This window comes from Pristiophorus japonicus, chromosome 1 (genome assembly GCF_044704955.1).
Source record: "Pristiophorus japonicus isolate sPriJap1 chromosome 1, sPriJap1.hap1, whole genome shotgun sequence".
NCBI classification, from domain to species: Eukaryota; Metazoa; Chordata; class Chondrichthyes; family Pristiophoridae; genus Pristiophorus; species Pristiophorus japonicus.
Genome location: NC_091977.1, coordinates 980,188 through 998,675, shown reverse-complemented (window position 1 = coordinate 998,675; position 18,488 = coordinate 980,188).

Here is an 18,488-nt window from a genome sequence, read left to right as displayed (position 1 = left end):
GATGAGGAGAAACTTCTTCACCCAGAGAGTGGTGAACCTGCGGAATTCTCTACCACAGAAAGTTGTTGAGGCCAATTCACTAAATATATTCAAAAAGGAGTTAGATGTAGTCCTTACTACTAGGGGGATCAAGGGGTATGGCGAGAAAGCAGGAATGGGATACTGAAGTTGTATGTTCAGCCATGAACTCATTGAATGGCGGTGCAGGCTAGAAGGGCCGAATGGCCTACTCCTGCACCTATTTTCTATGTTTCTATGTTTCTATGTTTCTATGTTGCAGGTTGTCTGTGTCAGGATGTACCTGATGGTACTCCTGTGCTATTTTTTACCCCTTACTTTTTCATTCATAGCCTTTCGAGTGTCCTGGAGCGAAGGGTTCATTCACCATGTGCTGCAGACTTGGGATGAATTTAGCTTTTTCAGCGCACTGCTGCCCTCTTTCAGTGGGAAGGTGTTGCGACAGCAAACATCTCTTCTGTTTGAAGAAGTGCATTTTAAACATGGTGTGAAACCTGTGCAAACAGACACTTATCGACAGTACCAAATAACTTGCACTGTGAATGATACAAGAGTGGCTCTGAAACCACGGACACGTTCAGATTACAATGTACTGAGCGCCTTCAATGCAGCGAGCCCTTGTGCAGCTTAAAAGACAGGCCGGCACTGGAAGATGTGCACCCCTGACCTTGCACGGACCCAGGAGAAGCACGCACCTGAACTCACCTGGTCCGGTTATCCGCCTTTCGAATCTGTACCGCCATTCAGTATGATCATGGCTGATCCTCTATCTCAACACCATATTCCCGCGTTTCCCCATACCCCTTGATGTCTTTTGTTTCTAGAAATCTATCTATCTCCCTGCGACCTTCAATGCTTCTTCCAAGTGGTGGTGAACATAGAGGAGAACTGATTCATCAGCTGAGAGAGGGCGGTAGGTGGGAATTGTCATGTATGTAACCTTTTTGTAACAACACTGCAATACTGTAATGTACATAAGAAATGCACACCTTGACCACAGGGGGTGAACTTGTGGGAGACACTCCTCACCTGGTCATCCAGGTATATAAAGGGAGGTCCCACGCAAGGCCATCACTGCTTGGTCCTGTGGATAAAGGTTCAGGTCATGGAGTGACCTTGTCCATAGAATGTGCCTCGTGTGGATTTGTGGTATTGTGTAAGGACTTTACATTGGCGACGAGAAACGGGAATCAACGACCCACGAGAATGGCCACGGGTAGCACAGAGGAACGGTATTGTGTTGGTGAGGACTGGGATGATTTCATTGAGAGGCTCCAGCAGAGTTTTGTCACGAAGGACTGGCTGGGAGACGCAGCAGCTGACAAGCGAAGGGTTCATCTACTGACCAGCTGTGGACCTAAGACTTACGCGCTCATGAAAGACCTGCTAGCAACCGAGAAGCCGGCGGACAAAACCTTTGAAGAGCTCAGCAAACTAATCGGTGAGCACCTTAAACCGGCGAGCAGTGTACATATGGCCCGACACAGATTCTATACACACCGATATCGGGAAGGACAGAGCATACCGGATTTCGTTGCGGAGCTCCGGCGATTGGCCAGCCTCTGTAAGTTCACAGATGCCTGCAGGGGGGAGATGCTAAGGGATTTCTTTATTGAGGGCATTGGTCATGCTGGGATCATCAGAAAGCTAATTGAGACCAGGGACTTGACCTTGGAAGCGGCGGCGTTGATGGCTCAGACATTTATGGCGGGGGAGGAGGAAAACAAGATAATATACGCGCACAATTCTGCCTCCAACGTGGCGATGGATCAGAGAGTCAATATCATAAACGCGACACAGAGCCCCGCAGGCAGGCAAGGGCAGTTCGACACACCCCAGGCAGCAATAGACCCAAGAGTAAGTCTCTAACAGAGACAATGGCAGGCTGAACGGACATTTACGGTCCCCCCAGTGGACAATGCGGCCCGGGATGGGGCCATTGACACCCACTAACAGGGTGCTCAAGAGCAGTCAAAGGGACAATCAGCGAGGAATGCCTTGTAACAGCTCTTTTGTTCACAACAATGGGAATCTCAGTTCATGCTGGAGGTGTGGGGGCAGACATACTGCCAGGACTTGCAGGTTTCAACAGTTCGTCTGCAGAAATTGTAACTTCGGTGGCTATTGAGCCAGAATGTGCAGAAAGCCTGTAACCAGGCCAATATACGAGGCGGATGAACCAGATGAGGGGTCTGTGAGGCAGGATGACGCTTGGGGCAAATCACTGGATGCTGAAGTTCAGCGGGTTCATGTGGCAAACATTCACAGCTCATATACCAAAACGCCACCTATGATGATGAAAGTCCTATTAAACGGCATCCCTGTATGCATGGAGCTAGACACGGGGGCCAGCCAGTCACTCATGAGTGTTCAAGAATTCGAAAAGCTGTGGCCACTCAAAGCCAGCAGACTCAACTAGAACGCATTGAGACGCAATTACGGATGTACACCAAAGAAATCATTCCAGTGCTAGGCAGTGCAATGTTGGCGGTCACACACAATGGATCGGTGAACCGGCTGCTGCTCTGGATTGTCCCGGGCAATGGTCCCACACTGTTGGGGAGGAGCTGGTTAGTTGAGATGAACTGGAAATGATGGGACGTGCACGCCATATCATCTGTGGAGTGAAGTTCATGCTCACAGGTCCTACAGCAATTTGAGTCAACCTGGCGTCGGGATGTTCAAAGGTACCAAAGTAGTGATACGCATCACTCCAGATGCCAGATCAGTGCACCACAAAGCCAGAGCTGTGCCGTATGTGATACGGGAGAAAATTGAGAGTGAGTTGGTCCGGTTGCTGAGAGAGGGCATCATCTCACCCATTGAATTCAGCGACTGGGCGACCCCCATCGTTCCCATCCTAAAAACGGATGGCTCGGTCAGGATCTGTGGCGACTACAAGGCCACTATCAACCAGGTGGCCCTACAAGACCAATACCCGCTCCCGAGAGCGGAGGACCTTTTTGCCCCATGGCAGGTGGCAAGCTGTTTCCCAAGTTGGATCTCACTTCAGCCTACATGACCCAAGAACTGGCCAACGAATCTAAACTACTGACCACCATCACTACGCACAAGGGACTGTTTGTTTACAACAGATGTCCGTTTGGCATTCGATCAGCGGCTGCGATGTTTAAAAAAGGGGGCAGACAAAAGGCAGGTAAGTATAAGTCAGTTAGTTTAACATCTGTCGTGGGGAAAATGCTTGAAGCTATTATTAAGGAAGAAATAGCGGGACATCTAGATAGGAATAGTGCAATCAAGCAGACGCAACATGGATTCATGAAGGGGAAATCATGTTTAACTAATTTACTGAAATTCTTTGAGGATATAACGAGCATGGTGGATAGAGGTGTACCGATGGATGTGGTGTGTTTAGATTTCCAAAAAGCATTCGATAAGCTGCCACACAAAAGGTTACTGCAGAAGATAAAGGTACGCGAAGTCAGAGGAAATGTATTAGCATGGATAAGAATTGGCTGGCAAACAGAAAGCAGAGAGTCGGGATAAATGGGTCCTTTTCGGGTTGGAAATCGGTGGTTAGTGGTGTGCCACAGGGATCGGTGCTGGGACCACAACTGTTTACAATATGCATAGATGACCTGGAAGAGGGGACAGAGTGTAGTGTTACAAAATTTGCAGATGACACAAAGATGAGTGGGAAAGCGGGTTGTGTAGAGGATACAGAGAGGCTGTAAAGAGATTTAGATAGGTTAAGCGAATGAGCTAGGATTTGGCAGATGGAATACAATGTCGGAAAATGTGAGGTCATCCACCTTAGAAAAAAAAACAGTAAAAGGGAATATTATTTGAATGGGGAGAAATTACAACATGCTGCGGTGCAGAGGGACCTGGGGGTCCTTGTGCATGAATCCCAAAAAGTTAGTTTGCAGGTGCAGCAGGTAATCAGGAAGGCGAATGGAATGTTGGCCTTCATTGCGAGAGGGATGGAGTACAAAAGCAGGGAGGTCCTGCTGCAACTGTACAGGGTATTGGTGAGGCCGCACCTGGAGTACTGCGTGCAGTTTTGGTCACCTTACTTCAGGAAGGATATACTGGCTTTGGAGGGGGTACAGAGACGATTCACTAGGCTGATTCCGGAGATGAGGGGGTTACCTTATGATGATAGATTGAGTAGACTGGGTCTTTACTCGTCGGAGTTCAGAAGGATGAGGGGTGATCATATGGAAACATTTAAAATAATGAAAGGGATAGACAAGATCGAGGCAGAGCGGTTGTTTCCACTGGTCGGGGAGACTAGAACTCGAGGGCACAGCCTCAAAATACGGGGGAGCCAATTTAAAACCGAGTTGAGAAGGAATTTCTTCTCCCAGAGGGTTGTGAATCTGTGGAATTCTCTGCCCAAGGAAGCAGTTGAGGCTAGCTCATTGAATGTATTCAAATCACAGATAGATAGATTTTTAACAATAAGGGAATTAAGGGTTATGAGGAGCAGGCGGGTAAGTGGAGCTGAGTCCACGGCCAGATCAGCCATGATCTTGTTGAATGGCGGAGCAGGCTCGAGGGGCTGGATGGCCTACTCCTGTTTCTAATTCTTATGTTCTAATGTTCTTATGTTCAAAGAAACGTGGAAAGCCTGCTCAAATCCATTCATGAACAATCGTATTTTAGGACGACATCCTCATCACCGGTCGTGACACTGAGGAACACCTCCACAACCTGGAGGAGGTGCTATGCCGACTGGACCGGGTAGGCCAGCGACTCAAGAAGTCTAAGTGTGTGTTTTTAGCTCCCGAGGTCAAGTTTCTGGGCAGGGGGGTTGCTGCAGACGGTATTCGGCCTACCGAATCCAACATGGAGGTGATTCGACGAGAGCCCAGACCCTGCAACACGTCGGAGTTGCGTTCATTTCTGGGACTCTTGAACTATTTTGGGAACTTTCTGCCGAACTTAAGCACATTGTTGGAGCCGCTACACATGCTCCTGCGTAAGGGTTGTGATTGGTTTTGGGGGGACTGTCAGGAATGGGCTTTCAATCGGGCGCGGAACCTACTTTGTTCAAATAAGTTGTACGACCCCCGTAAGAAATTGGTTCTGACATATGATGCATCGTCCTATGGGGTTGGGTGCTTGTTGCAGCAGGATAACGCTGAGGGCAGCTACAACCTGTGGCTTATGCTTCCAGGTCGCTCTCTCAAGCTGAATGGGGATATGGGATGCTTGACAAGAAAGCACTTGCATGTGTCTATGGGGTGAAAAAGATGCATCAGTATCTTTTTGGCAGGAGGTTCGAATTAGAAACGGACCACAAGCCATTAACATCCCTGCTGTCAGACAGCAAGGCCGTCAATGCCAACGTGTCAACCCGCATACAGCGATGGGCTCTCACGCTGGCTGCATACGACGACACCATCTGGCACCAGCCCGGCACTGAAAACTGCGCTGACGTGCTCAGCAGGCTTCCACTGGCCACCACTGAGGGGGCAGCGGAGCAAAGCGCTGAGATGGCCATGGCTGTCGATGCCTTTGACAGCGCAGGCTCCCCCATCACAGCCCGCCAGATCAAAATCTGGACAGACATCCCCTCCTATCTCTGATTAAGAAATGTGTCCTGACTGGGGATTGGGCGCCCGCACACGGAGCATGCTCCTGAGGAGGTCAGACCGTTTCACAGACGGATGGATGAGCTCTCCATCCAAGCCGACTGCCTACTATGGGGCAGCCGGGTAGTCATGCCCCAGAGGGACAGGGAAGCATTCATCAGGGAACTCCACAGTGAGCATCCAGGCATTGTGCTGATGAAGGCCATTGCCCGGTCACATGTTTGGTGGCCGGGAATTGATTCAGACCTGGAACACTGTGTTCGCAGGTGCACGACGTGTGTCCAGCTGGGTAATGCCCCCAGGGAGGCCCCGCTCAGCCCGTGGCCCTGGCCCACCAGGCCATGGTCACGTATTCACGTAGACTACGCGGGCCCGTTCATGAGAAAACTGTTTCTCATTGTGGTTGATGCGTACTCGAAGTGAATCGAGTGCATCATTTTGAATTTGTGCACGACATCCACCACCGCGGAGAGTCTGCCCACGGTCTTTGCAACCCACGGCTTGCTGGACATCCTTGTTAGCAATAATGGCCCATGTTTCACAAGCTACGAATTCCGGGAGTTCATGCCGGGTAATGGCATTAACCATGTCAGGATAGCACCGTTCAAGCCGGCCTCCAATGGCCAGGCGGAACATGCGGTCGAACTCATAAAACAAGGCATGCTCCGGATTCAAGGACCCTCCCTTCAATGCCGCCTATCGCGCCTCCTGCTGGCCTATCGGTCCCGACCGCACTCGCTCACGGGGGTCCCGCCCGCGGAGCTACTCATGAAACGAACACTCAAAACTCGGCTGTCCCTCATTCATCCAGTCCTGTCCGACATTGTTGAGGGCAAGCGGCAGTTCCAAAACGAGTACCGTGAAACTCAAGGGGGAGATGTATAGAAATTGATGACCCCGTATTTGTTCTCAATCACGCCGTGGGGCCCAAATAGCTCGAGGGTACTGTAATAGAGAAAGAGGGCAATAGGGTCATCGTGGTTAAACTTAACAATGGGCAGGTATGCCGCAAGCATCTGGACCAACTTAAAAAAAAGGTTCAGCGTGGACACTGAGGAACCTGAGGAAGATCATGGGATGGTATTCACACCACCGCCAGTGAAGGAGCAACAAGAACATTCAGCAGCATGCACAGTCCCTGCGGTCAGCCCGGACAGGCCGGAATCACCACAGGTGACAGACACTCACGCCAAGGCTCAACAACCAGAGCCTCAACTGCGGCACTCCATGAGAGAGCGCAGACCACCCGAGAGACTTAACCTGTGATCCCAATGAGATGTTGAGGGGGAGGTGATGTCATGTATGTAACCTTTATGTAACAACACTGCAATACTGTATATACGTAAGAAATGCACACCTTGACCACAGGGGTGAACTTGTGGGAGACACTCCTCACCTGGTCAGCCAGGTATATAAAGGGAGGTCCCATGCAGGGTCATCACTTCTTGGTCCTGTGAATAAAGGTTCAGGTCATGGAGTGACCTTGTCCATAGAATGTGCCTCGTGTGGGTTTGTGGTATTGTGTAAGGACTTTACAGGAATCAGCAGGAGGTTTCCGTGTCCATGCTAGACCTGAAGCCATGAGACCTCATGGGGTCCGGAGTCAATGTTGAGGACTCCCAGGGCCACTCCTTCCCACTGAGCCACCACCTCGGGTGGGTCTGTCCTGCCGGTGGGAAAGGACATACCCAGGGATGGTGATGGAGGAGTCTGGGACATTGGTTGAAAGGTATGATTGTGTGAGTATGACCATGTCAGCCTGTTGCTTGACTGGTCAGTGGGACAGCTCTCGCAATTGAGGCACAAGTGCCAGATGTTACTGAGGAGGAATTTGCAGTGTTGACTGGGCTGGATGTGTCATTGTCATGTCTGAAGTGGATGCTGAGTTCGATGCCGGGTGGTCCGTCCGGTTTTATTCTTATTATTGGTTTTCGTGGTGGTTTGTTACAACTGACTGGGTGCTGGCCCATTTCCGAGGGCAGTTAAGAGTCCACATTGCTGTGGGTCTGGAGTCACATATAGGCAATTATGGAAAAGGTGGCCGCCGGGATGGCAGCTCCCTAGGGAGCTCCCCGACCAAAACAACTTTACCTTCGTCATCTCCCGCCATCCGCCAATTTTAACCCTCAACCTCCCGCATCCCACTGTCTAAACTTTCCCGAACCTTTATAGACCCTAATACAGGGTGCATTTTTCTTAATATTTTACTTCACATCCTAATCCTACAAATCCCACAAATCCCACAAATTTGGGCCTACCTCAGTCGCGAACCTCCCCTCCAAACGGCCACACCTCTCACCGGTGACAATGACCAGACTACCAACGACCAAGCCTCCTGCAACGGCGACCTGGACCTGGACCTCTTTCTTCAACGTTTACTCAGGTGCCCCACTGGATCCTCGATCCTCGACAATGCCGGCGAGCCAGGTGAGCCTCCGACCAGTCGATCGGGCATCCACCCCTCTAACCACGATCGGATCTCCTCCAGCGACGATCGGGCCCCCTCCCAACGGTGCAGCTGGGCCTCTCCTCCACAACTACAAGTAATGACGATCCCCGATGTCTGATGAACCAAGTCAGTCTCTGACCAGGCGATTGGGCCCCTCCCAACGGTGCAGCTGGGCCTCTCCTCCACAACTACAAGTAATGACGATCCTCGATGTCTGATGAACCAAGTGAGTCTCTGACCAGGCGATTGGGCCCCTCCCAACGGTGCAGCTGGGCCTCCCCACACAACTACAAGTAATGACGATCCTCGATGTCTGATGAACCAAGTCAGTCTCTGACCAGGCGATTGGGCCTCTCCAGCGGAGAACGGGCGCCTCCCCTTCAACGACGATCGGACCATTCCCAACGACGACCGGGCCATTCCCAACGACGATCGGGCCATTCCCAACGACGATCGGACCATTCCCAACGACGATCAGACCATTCCCAACGACGATCGGACCATTCCCAACGACGATCAGGCCATTCCCAACGACGATCGGACCATTCCCAACGACGATCGGACCATTCCCAACGACGATCAGACCATTCCCAACGACGATCGGACCATTCCCAACGACGATCGGACCATTCCCAACGACGATCAGACCATTCCCAACGACGATCAGGCCATTCCCAACGACGATCGGACCATTCCCAACGACGATCGGACCATTCCCAACGACGATCGGACCATTCCCAACGACGATCGGACCATTCCCAACGACGATCGGACCATTCCCAACGACGATCGGGCCATTCCCAACGACGATCGGACCATTCCCAACGACGATCGGACCATTCCCAACGACGATCGGACCATTCCCAACGACGATCGGACCATTCCCAACGACGACCGGGCCATTCCCAACGACGATCGGACCATTCCCAACGACGATCGGACCATTCCCAACGACGATCGGACCATTCCCAACGACGATCGGACCATTCCCAACGACGATCGGACCATTCCCAACGACGACCGGACCCCCTCCAGCGGCGATTGGGACTTCTCAAGCGACGGCAGCAATTGGGCCTCCTCCTCTTCAGCGACGATTGGGCCTCTCCTTCCCCGCTGATGACCTGGCCTCTTCTCCCCCAGCACGTGGTGTGTACCATGGCTGTGACCACCCTGACCTTCCACACTGAACTCCAATGCCTGCCCCCAACCAAGCAGCAGACCACCTGCCATTAAGGGCGCTACTCAACGCCGAGCCTGCGGCCAACATCTCGCCATCGGCAACTCGGCTCATATAGCAGTGCCTGGTCCCCGGTCGTCTTGCACTCCCTTGCCACTGGACCAAGACCTTGCTCAGCTAAGCCCATGTGGTTACCACCCCACGTTAAAAGAACTCATGCACAGGCATCTTCCACTCATCTAATATGAAGTTCGGGACCTGGAACATCAGGACGCTAATGGACAACTCCAACAGCGACCGGCCGGAACGCCGCACCGCTATAGTTGCCCGGGAACTTAGATGCTTTGACATCGACATCGCTGCCCTAAGCGAGACCCGGTGGGCAGGGGAAGGCCAGCTCAAGGAACATGGTGGAGGTTACACCTTTTTCTGGAAAGGAAAACCAGACGAAGAACGCCGCCTTCATGGAGTCGGCTTCGGCGTCAAAAATGAACTGGTCGGCCGCCTCAAAGACTCCCCCTGCGGGGTTAATGAACGCCTCGTGACTCTTCACCTTACCTTATCCCGGAACCAATGCACCACAGTCATCAGTGTGTGCGCCCCAACATTCGATGCAACGGATGAGGGTTTTTATTCCAACCTCGATACATCCGCGACCCCACGGGTGACAAATTGATCATCCTAGGTGACTTTAAAGCCAGGGTCGACAAAGACACAGCCCTCTGGGGAGGTGTGATTGGCAGAGAGGGGGTAGGGAAATCCAACTCCAATGGCACCCTACCCTGACAAGAACATGAACTCCTCTTCACCAACACCCTGCTCCGCCAGAGGGACAAATATAAGGCATTGTGGCAACACCCTCGCTCCAAACACTGGCACCTGCTCGACTATGTCATCGTCCGAGCCAGGGATTGCAAGGATGTGCGCATCACCCGCGCCATGACAGGAGCTGATGACTGCTGGGCGGACCATCACCTAATCCAATCCGTCATCAATATTAACATAGCCCCAAAGCAGAGGGGACAGCAGAAGCAGTGCCGCAAAAAAGTTAATGCCGGGGCACTTAAAGATCCAACTAAGAGAGCCCTATACAGCCAGCGCCTCACAGCTACTCTGGCGTGCCTTGATGACCCTGAGATGCTGAATGCCCACAGCACTTGGTCTGCCCTCCAGGTCTCCATAATCAGTATCTGTGACGAGACACTTGGTTACTCAACCAGAAAACACCAAGACTGGTTTGATGAAAATGATCAGGAGATCCAAGAACTAATACATCGTAAGCGCAGAGTATTTCTGAGTCTCAAGCAACAATCCAACTCTGGAGCTGCAGAGCAACGTTACAGACGGCTCAAGGCTGAGGTCCAACAAAAAACCCAGGACCTAAAGAACAGGTGGTGGATGGAGAAAGCACAGGAGATACAACAACTGGCCGACAGCCATGATATGCGAGGATTCTTCATCGCAGTCAAGGCCACCTACGGTCCAAACTCCCAAGGCCCTACCCCACTCCTGGACAAAAACGGGGAAACACTCATCAAGGACAGAGAGGCTGTCGGGGCCCGCTGGACGGAGCACTTTGAAGATCTCCTCAACCGAGACTCTGCCTTTGACTCGAGTGTTCTCAACTACATCCTGCAGCATGCAACCCACAACCAACTCAGTGAAACCCCAATGCTGCAGGAGTTAGGCAAAGCCATAAAACTGCTCAAGAATAACAAGGCTGCAGGTGCGGATGGAATTCCTGCTGAGGGGCTAAAGTATGGTGGAGAGGCGCTGTTGGCGCGGATATATGACCTCATCTCTCTCATTTGGAGGGATGAGAGCATGCCGGGAGATCTCAGAGATGCAGTGATCGCGACCATCCTTAAAAAGGGGGACATGTCCGACTGCGGCAACGACAGGGGAATCTCCCTGCTCTCAGCCACTGGGAAGGTAGTCGCTGGAGTTCTCCTCAACTGAGTTCTCCCTGTGGCCAAGGAGCTCCTCCCGGAATCACAGTGCGGATTTCATCCCCTACGGGCCACAACGGAAATGATCTTTGCAGCGCGACAGCTGCAGGAAAAATGCAGGGAGCAGCACCAGCCCTTATACATGGCCTTTTTCGATCTTACAAAGGCCTTTGACACTGTCAACCGTGAGGGCTTATGGAGCGTCCTCTTCCGTTTTGGATACTTCCTCAACTTAGAGCGGTCTTTGGCCAGGGACTCCCAGATTTCAGTGGGTATGTTGCACTTTATCAGGGAGGCCTTGTAACGTTTCCTCTGCCCACCTTTGGCTTCTTTGCTGTGAAGGAGTTCCGAGTAGAGCGTTTGCTTTGGGAGTCTCGTGTCTGGCATGCTAACAATGTGGCCTGCCCAGCGGAGCTGATCAAGTGTGGTCTGTGCTGCGACACTGGGGATGTTGGCCTGGTCGAGGACACTAACGTTGGTGCGTCTGTCCACCCAGGGGATTTGTAGGATCTTGTGGAGACATCATTGGTGGTATTCCTCCAGCGACTTGAGGTGTCTACTGTACATGATCCATGTCTCTGAGCCATACAGGAGGACGGGTATCACTACAGCCCTGTAGACCATGAGCTTGGTGGCAGATTTGAGGGCCTGGTCTTCAAACACTCTGTTCCTCAGGTGGCCGAAGGCTGCACTGGCGCACTGGAGGCAGTGTTGAATCTCGTCATCAATGTCTGCTCTGGTTGATAAGAGGCTCCCGAGGTATGGGAAATGGTCCACGGTGTCCAGGGCCGCGCCGTGGATCTTGATGACTAGGGAGACAGTGCTGTGCGGTAAGGACAGGCTGGTGGAGGACCTTTGTCTTATGGCTGTTTAGCGTAAGGCCCATGCTTTCGTATGCCTCAGTAAATATGTTGACTCTGACTTGGAGTTTGAGCCTCTGTATGTGCGCATACGCAGGCGTCGTCCGCGTACTGTAGCTCGATGACAGAGGTTGGGGTGGCCTTGGACCTGGCCTGGAGATGAAGAAGGTTGAACATGTTGCCACTGGTTCTGTGGTTTAGTTCCATTCCAGCAGGGAGCTTGTTTACTGTGAGGTGGAGCATGGCAGCGAGGAAGTTTGAGAAGAGGGTTGGAGCGATGACACAACCCTGCTTGACCTCGGTCCGGACGTGGATTGGGTCTGCAATGGATCATTTGATAAGGATCACGGCTGGCATGTCATCGTGGAGCAGGCGGAGGATGTTGACGAACATTTGGGGACATCCGAAATGGAGGAGGACGCTCCATAGACCCTCGCGGTTGACAGTGTCAAAGGCCTTTATAGCCCCTTGACTATCCACTGTTGGGATATTGTTTGTGTCCTCTACAATAAAGACTGATACAAACGTATGGACCAAAATCTTCCAGCAACACTGAACATGCGGAAGAGATAAGTTGCAATTAAAATCCTTAACAGTCAGGAGCTGAGCGGTGTAAGGGGAGGAGAATAAACCTAAAATAGTACATTAAATATTATCTAAAATTTCATTATAAGGCTCAGAAAATAATTTAAAGGTAGTATTTCTCCAAACCGCGGCCCAGGTTCTCCTGAATTCCAAGGTGTGTAAGGAAATCAAACATTAAAAGCCCTTTCATAAACCACAGGGGTTCTGGCAATTTTCTGATCACAAAGCACTGTCAGTCCTTGTCAATGTCTCGTGTTCTATTTGCCGGTGTTTCCCGATTCTGCCGGTCTCTCTGGCTCTCTTCAATCAGTGTGTGGCTACCTGCAGGCTGATTCTCAACGAAAGTCCGTGTTTGTGTCGTCAACAAAAACAGAAAATCTTTCCTTTATATCCAATACCTCGATATCGCTTCTAAATTGTGGTGCCCTGAACTGGAAACTGTTCCCCAACTGAGGCCCAGGTACGGCACAACTTCTTCACTGTTGTACTCTATTTCACGATTTATGAAGCCAAGGGCCCTGTGTACAAAGTACCCCAGGTTCCTTGTCGCATGAGCAATGAACATTTTAAATCAGTCTCCAAAAATACAGAGTGTGTAAAATCAGATAGGGGATAGATCTTTATCAATGATTAAACTTTCACAAATGATTAAAGTTCAGTTGTTGAAGTTTCCCTCAGTAACCAGGTTAGCATTTCTTTCATTCTGCTGAACAGCGCTATCAGTTAATGCATATTAATTCATCCTTTCCCCATCAGCGTTTAATTACTTACATGCAATTATTTTAAAATATTTTACATTTTAAATCTTACTTTCCGAACCCAGGCTCCCTCTGCGGGCACCGAACCTCTAAACAACAAGGAAACACATTAAAGGACAATAGATTATTATATGTTACAGGAGACAAATTAAACTTCAGACTGTGATGTTAATCTGTGTTGGAGGAACGGCTGTGCAGAGGGGCGGGATGGATTTGTGTGAAACAGTGGAATGATCACAATGTTGTAAATGTTCTTAATGTTCAATAAATATTAATATAAAAAGGCTCTGTGTTCAGCTCAGTCTCCTTTGGAGGTGTGGGTTCCAATCTGACATTCCTTATGTTTAATGCGGAACCTATTTGTTTTGCCAGCACTGTGTGGGGTTTTGGAACATCCATGTGACTTCTCACATTACTTCACTTCAATTTAAAACGTTGATATCAAAATTACTTCCCAAACCGGGAATCGAACCTGGGTCGCTGTAATCATCAGAATGGTTTTGGGCATCGTTTAAATGTGCCCTTTAAATATCTCACACTACTAATTTAAAAACACGATTAAAACTTGTTTGGGTGTAAAAGTTGATTATTATAAAAGCACCAGGCAGCGCCCGCAGTGAGACAGAGTGGAACTTCTCCTGAAGTTGGTGCTGCGAAGTAACCGCTGAGCTAAAGCTGGCACTGATCATAGGGAGAGAAACCACTCAATATAACCACTCAGCTCACAACTATCAGGGGCAGTGCAGTGTGCTCAACATCAAACCCCCCTTTCTTATTCAGCACAGCAAGAAGAGACATGCACGGGAGACAGCCGTCACAAAGTGTCATTAAATACACAAATACAAGTAACACTTCAGACCAAATCTTTTCACTGTCAACTTCTTTCTCCTTATTTCAAATCTTACTGTGTTGAATCTTAAAATCAGCGCCGTGGGATTTTATCTTCACTACTGATTCTATTTTCTGTGCACGGTAGGAATAACCGGTCCTGTTCAATTTGACAACGGTTGCCCCAGATTCCTGGTGTCATCAGCAATGAACATTTTGAACCAGACTCCTAAAATACAGTGTTTCTAAAAAAATATTAATTCATGGGATGTGAGCGTCGTTGGCAAGGCTGGTATTTATTGCCCATCCCTAATTGCCCCTTGAGAAGGTGGTGGTGAGCCGCCTTCTTGAACCACTGCAGTCCGTGTGGTGAAGGTACTCCCACAGAGCTGTTAGGGAGGGAGTTCCAGGATTTATAACCCAGCGACGATGAAGGAACGGTGATATATTTCCAAGTCGGGGTGGTGTGTGACTGGTAGGGGAACGTGGAGCTGATGGTGTTCCCATATGCCTGCTGCCCTTGTCCTTCTGGGTGGTAGAGGTCGCGGGTTTGGGAGGTGCTGCCGAAGAAGCCTTGGCGAGTTGCTGCAGTGTACCTTTTAGACGGTGCACACTGCAGCCAGGGGGCGCCAGTGGTGGAGGGAGTGAGTGTTTAAAGTACTGGATGGGGTGCCAATCAAGCGGGATGCTTTGTCCTGGATAGTGTCACACTTCGAGTGTTATAGGAGCTGCACTCATCCAGGAAAGTGGAGAGTATTCCATCACACTCCTGACTTACATAGAAACATAGAAAGTAGGTGCAGGAGTAGGCCATTCGGCCCTTCGAGCCTGCACCACCATTCGTTATGATCATGGCTGATCATGCAACTTCAGTACCCCATTCCTGCTTTCTCTCTGTATCCCTTGATCCCTTTAGCCGTAAGGGCCACATCTAACTCCCTTTTGAATATATCTAATGAACTGGCCTCAACAACTTTCTGTGGTAGAGAATTCCACAGGTTCACAATTCTCTGAGTGAAGAAGTTTCTCCTCATTAAAGTCCTAAATGGCTTACCCCTTATCCTTAGACTGTGACCCCTGGTTCTGGACTTCCCCAACATTGGGAACATCATCCCTCCGACAGTGCGCTGCTCCCTCAGTCCTGCCCCTCCAACAATGCAGCGCTCCTTCAGTTCTGTCCCTGCGACAGTGCAGCACTCCCTCAGTACTGCCCCTCCGACAGTGCGGGGCTCCCTCAGTTCTGTCCCTCCGACAGTGCGGCACTCCCTCAGTACTGCCCCTCTGATAGTGCAGCACTCCCTCAGTACTGCCCTACCAACAGTGCAGCACTCCCTCCATACCGCTCCTCTGACAGTGTAGCACTCCCTCAGTACCGCCCCTTGTACATTGTTATATTTGTACTTCAAATATTTACTTTATTAAATATTAACCACAAACGTGACTCATTTAATATTTTCAAATATTTAATTGAACAAGTTTTCAAAAAGTTTCCGCCGTTTCGAACTGGGGGTTTTGCACATGTTGGCTGAACGTGATAACCACCACACTACAAAAACACTGTGATAAAATCCTTGGTCTTATTTCTGGAGGCCTGGACTACAACAGCAAATAAGTAATGCAAACTTTTCTAAATCGCTGGTTAGGCTCAGCTGGAGTACTCAGGGCATCACACTTTAGGGAGGAATAGTGATAGGGGATTCAATTGTAAGGGGAATAGATAGGTGTTTTTGCGGCCGCAACCGAGACTCCAGGATGGTATGTTACCTCCCTGGTGCAAGGGTCAAGGATGTCTCGGAGCGGGTGCAGGACATTCTGAAAAGGGAGGGTGAACAGCCGGTTGTCATGGTGCACATTGGTACCAAAGATATAGGTAAAAAAAGGGATGAGGTCCGACGAGACAAATTGAAGGAACTAGGAGCTAAATTAAAACGTAGGACCTCAAAAGTAGTAATCTCGGGATTGCTACCAGTGCCACGTGCTAGTCAGAGTAGGAATCGCAGGATAGCTGAGATGAATACGTTGCTTGAGCAGTGGTGCAAAAGGGAGGGATTCAAATTCCTGGGACATTGGAACTGGTTCTGGGGGAGGTGGGACCAGTACAAACCGAACGGTCTGCACCTGGGCAGGACCGGAACCAATGTCCTAGGGGGAGTGTTTGCTAGTGCTGTTGGGGGGGAGTTAAACTAATATGGCAGGGGGATGGGAACCAATGGAGGGAGACAGAGGGAAACAAAATGGAGTTAAGAAGCAAAAGACAGAAAGGAGATGAGTAAAAGTGGAGGGCAGAGAAACCCAAGGCAAAAAACAAAAAGAGCCACTGTACAGCAAAATTCTAAAGGGTCAAAGTGTCAGAAAAAGGCAAGACTGAAAGCTCGATGCCTCAATGCGAGGAGTATTCGGAACCCAGGAGAGGGCTCTGAGCTAGTTAGAGTGGGTGAGAGCTCAGATGAACAGGACCCCAAGAAAGAATGCAAAAGGCAGGAGGCAACAGAGCAGAGTAGCACTGGGGTAAGTGTAAACCACAAGGTGATAGGAAGGGACAATATGTATGAATATAAAGGGGCTGCAGGAGGGGTCAAAACTAAAAATCATGGTTTAAAAACTAGTATGAAAACACTCTACCTAAACGCACGCAGCATTCGAAATAAAGTAAATGAGTTGACGGCACAAATCATTACAAATGGGTATGATTTGGTGGTCATTACAGAAACGTGGTTGCAGGGTGGCTAAGACTGGGAATTAAACATACAGGGGTATCTGACAATTCGGAAAGATAGACAAGAAGGGAAAGGAGGTGGGGTAGCTCTGTTAATAAAGGATGATATCAGGGCAGTTGTGAGAGACGATATTGGCTCTAATGAACAAAATGTTGAACCATTGTGGGTGGAGATTAGAGATAGTAAGGGAAAAAAGTCACTGGTGGGCGTAGTTTATAGGCCCCAAAATAATCACTTCACGGTGGGGTGGACAATAATCAAGGGAATAATGGAGGCATGTGAAAAAGGAACGGCAGTAATCATGGGGGATTTTAACCTACATATCGATTGGTCAAGTCAAATCGCACGGGGTAGCCTTGAGGAGGAATTCATAGAATGCATACGGGATTGTTTCTTAGAACAGTATGTTACAGAACCTGCAAGGGAGCAAGCGATCTTAGATCTGGTCCTGTGTAATGAGACAGGAATAATAAATTATTTCCGAGTAAAAGATCCTCTCGGAATGAGTGATCACAGTATGGTTGAATTTGTAATACAGATTGAGGGTGAGGAAGTAATGTCTCAAATGAGCGTACTATGCTTAAACAAAGAGGACTACAGTGGGATGAGGGCAGAGTTGGCTAAAGTAGACTGGAAACACAGACTAAACGGTGGCACAACTGAGGAACAGTGGAGGACTTTTAAGGAGCTCTTTCATAGTGCTCAACAAAAATATATTCCAGTGAAAAGGAAGGGCGGTAAGAGAAGGGATAACCAGCCGTGGATAACCAAGGAAATAGAGAGTATCAAATTAAAAACCAATGCATAGAAGATGGCCAAGGTTAGTGGGAAACGAGAAGATTGGGAAAATTTTAAACGACAGCAAAGAATGACTAAGAAAGCAATAAAGAAAGGAAAGATAGATTATGAAAGTAAACTTGCACAAAACATAAAAACAGATAGTAAAAGCTTTTACCGATATATAAAACGGAAAAGAGTGACTAAAGTAAATGTTGGTCCCTTAGAAGATGAGAAGGGTGATTTAATAATGGGAAATGTGGAAATGGCTGAGAACTTAAACAATTATTTTGCTTCGGTCTTCACAGTGGAAGACACAAAAACCATGCCCAAAATTGCTGGTCATGGGAATGTGGGAAGAGAGGACCTTGAGACAATCACGATCACTAGGAGTGTCGTGCTGGACAGGCTAATGGGACTCAAGGTAGACAAGTCCCCTGGTCCTGATGAAATGCATCCCAGAGTATTAAAAGAGATGGTGGAAGTTATAGCAGATGCATTCATTATAATCTACCAAAATTCTCTGGACTCTGGGAAGGTACCAGCGGATTGGAAAGCAGCTAATGTAACGCCTCTGTTTAAAAAATGGGGCAGACAAAAGACAGGTAACTATAGGCCGGTTAGTTTAACATCTGTAGTGGGGAAAATGCTTGAAGCTATCATTAAGGAAGAAATAGCGGGACATCTAGATAGGAATAGTGCAATCAAGCAGACGCAACATGGATTCATGAAGGGGAAATCATGTTTAACTAATTTATTGGAATTCTTTGAGGATATAACGAGCATGGTGGATAGAGGTGTACCGTTGG